Raw genomic sequence first — 2904 nt, forward strand, 5'->3', positions numbered from 1 at the left:
TTTAAGTCGTCACTATTTAGCACATTACATATTTTGTGACAAATCTTTATTGTCACTAAGTCGCAGCTTGATCAGAGACAATAATATGATTGTCACTAATTGTTTATATTATTAGTGACGAAAATTAAGGTCACAAATAAATATAAAATTTTGTGGCTAAAGCTTACAACATTTAACTACAAATGCTAATTTGTCACATTTGTAACAACGTATATTTTGTGACGAAATTTTTTCGTGTCCAATACTTAACTAATTTTAAGACAAAAAATGATTTGTCACAAATTGGGTACATTATTAGTGACAAAATAATGTGTCACTGATAATCTAAAATTTGTGGCTAATGTTACCCAATAAATGGCGCCAACTCATTTTTTGGTGGGAAACTTTAGGGGACAAATTTTTCGCTACGGAATTCTTGTTTCGTCACTAAAAGTATATGACCCGTGCATTTAAACACGAAATGTAAAATTCGTCACAAAAAATGAATAATTAGTGACGAATTTTGTGTCGTAGTTAAGAATTTCGTAGCTAAATATCACATTTCCCAAACACACCCTTAACGTATAATAAAATGTTGGTCGCACCCTAACTCGATCCAAAAGAGTGAAAGGACACATCCGGCCACCTGGGAGGAAAAGTCGAAGCTCACCATTAAACAAGATATGTCACACTAAAGCTTACTGAGAACATGATCTTAAATTGAAAAACATGAAGATCGATGATTAGGGTAGAACATTAGTAGATAATCGCACGCGTGGTCTATTTTCCCTTATCAGTATTATTATCAGTACTCTCCTATTATCTTATCTTTAAATTAGTTCTTTTTTTGTCCATTTATTCTTTTCCTTGGGAATTAGTGAGTGGTCTTGGTTGTTGTTGTTATGGTGCACCAAACTTCAGCTCCTCTTAGATCACCATTGGTATGAAGACAATGAAATGATAATAAAATTTGTTACGTGATAATCTAATTTTTTTGTTCAAGAATAATGAGCAAAAGTGAAAATGAAGTATTTGTAGCGAACAGATAAAACAAAATATCATTATACAAATTATTGGGGCCGAGCACACGCAACTAGTCTATTCCACGTATCAATCATGATAAGGTTAATTAGTGGTCCTAAAAATGGTTAATGGCTTCTAATAGTCGAAAACATTATGATGATGGCTATACAACCGAATTATAATTAGATATGCTTGATATGATGATATGCTGCATTCATATGATTATCCATCTTGACAAATTCTTTAGGAAAATTAGACAAGAAAGCAAACTAATAATACTCATTAATTATTACAATATAAAACTTTCCTTAGTGGGTGGGGCAATAGCATTTGCTAGTTTCTGCTGATTTTCTATGGTTGTACAATACTATAAAATAAACAAAAAGAAAATGTAATGATCATATCAGGGAGTATGATTTAATATATGGATCCACCAAACAATATAGAGAACCAGGTTCTTTATTTGTTCCCTTAGATAACCAGTAGAAGGTAAAAGTGCACAAGATGTTTATGTGGAAAACTCCTCGATCAAGGGATTAAAAACCACGACCTACCACGTAGGATTTTTAACTTCACTAAAACGAGCAATGTTTAGAGTATAACCTATTGCAACCTAGGAATTAAACTCTTAATCTCTCACATCTTGCAATAATTCTATTGCAAGCTCTTTACAATAACTCTATTGCAAAGACAACTCTTGCCTAACTCTAGACAAGAAACAGTTACACCTTGACTAACTCTAGCCAAGCACATAAGCAAGCAAAGGTTGCAAACCTATCCTACTAATACACTTCTTGAAAGTAATGTAGAAAAATGAAGAACACAAGACAAAGATTAAACAACAAAAGAAACCTATTACATAGACGTTTAGAACAAACTGGTTACGTTCCTTTTGATGTTACAACTTTGATCTTGATCGAGCACTTTGAGGGAGTGGCGGCAGCCTCTCTTGTGAGCACAATATTCTTTTTGATTCTCAAAGATTAAGGGTTGGTTCTTGTACCGTGTTGTATATATGTTGGAGGCCATGTGAGAGGCATGTGACGAGAGATGGGGACAACACAAGTTGAAGCTGTGTTGCTGCTGTACTGTTGCTAGACGGTACAGTGCAGCAGCCTTTACAATTGTATGATTGACGTCGTGCAACGCCCAGGGGACCTAATCAAGTACCTGGTCCCTCGAGGATTTGTCATATCATCAAACACAAAAGAGCCATGCCTTATCAGAGTATGATGTTAGGAGGTCCTATTAAGATTGATTTTGATACACTTGATTAGGGAATATCTTTGTCACATATTATGATCCTCATTTAATCACTAGACTCGTGGAGGCTCACAAGTATCAATTGGTTTTGTAGTTTTTTAATAAATTTTTATTTTAAATTTTATGTCTTTTTACTAGAGATCTTCATTTATACATGATCTAAAAACAACACGCCCAAAAATAAGAAAATGTCACTTTCTTTACTCAAATTGTAAGTGGTCATATGCGGCTTATTTCCTCAGGTTAGCTTATTAGTCATTCTGCACAAAACAATGTGGTTCTACACGTCTGGATATTTCTAAATATTTACGAGATCAAAGTTTACAAGAATAAGATTTACCAGATCAAAGTTTACAAGAACTACAGATAGTAAGTAATTGCTACGGTGCTAAATTAATTCTTGATAGTTTTCTCATCTTATATGTTTAGAAGTATTAAATAGCCGATTTTATTCCTCTTACCCCCACCCCCCCCCCCCCCCCTCGCGGTTATAGTACAAAGTCTTGTCAAAATCCTTAAATTCATGCTGATTAAGGATGGCGTTTTAAACTGTCAAATCTTTGATTGTGTGATTCTAATACTTTTTAAGAACTTATATTTGAGAAAGTCGGATGGAATTAAATGGTATTTATAGAGTGA

Source organism: Lycium ferocissimum, chromosome 4 (assembly GCF_029784015.1).
Source record: "Lycium ferocissimum isolate CSIRO_LF1 chromosome 4, AGI_CSIRO_Lferr_CH_V1, whole genome shotgun sequence".
Classification (NCBI taxonomy): domain Eukaryota; kingdom Viridiplantae; phylum Streptophyta; class Magnoliopsida; order Solanales; family Solanaceae; genus Lycium; species Lycium ferocissimum.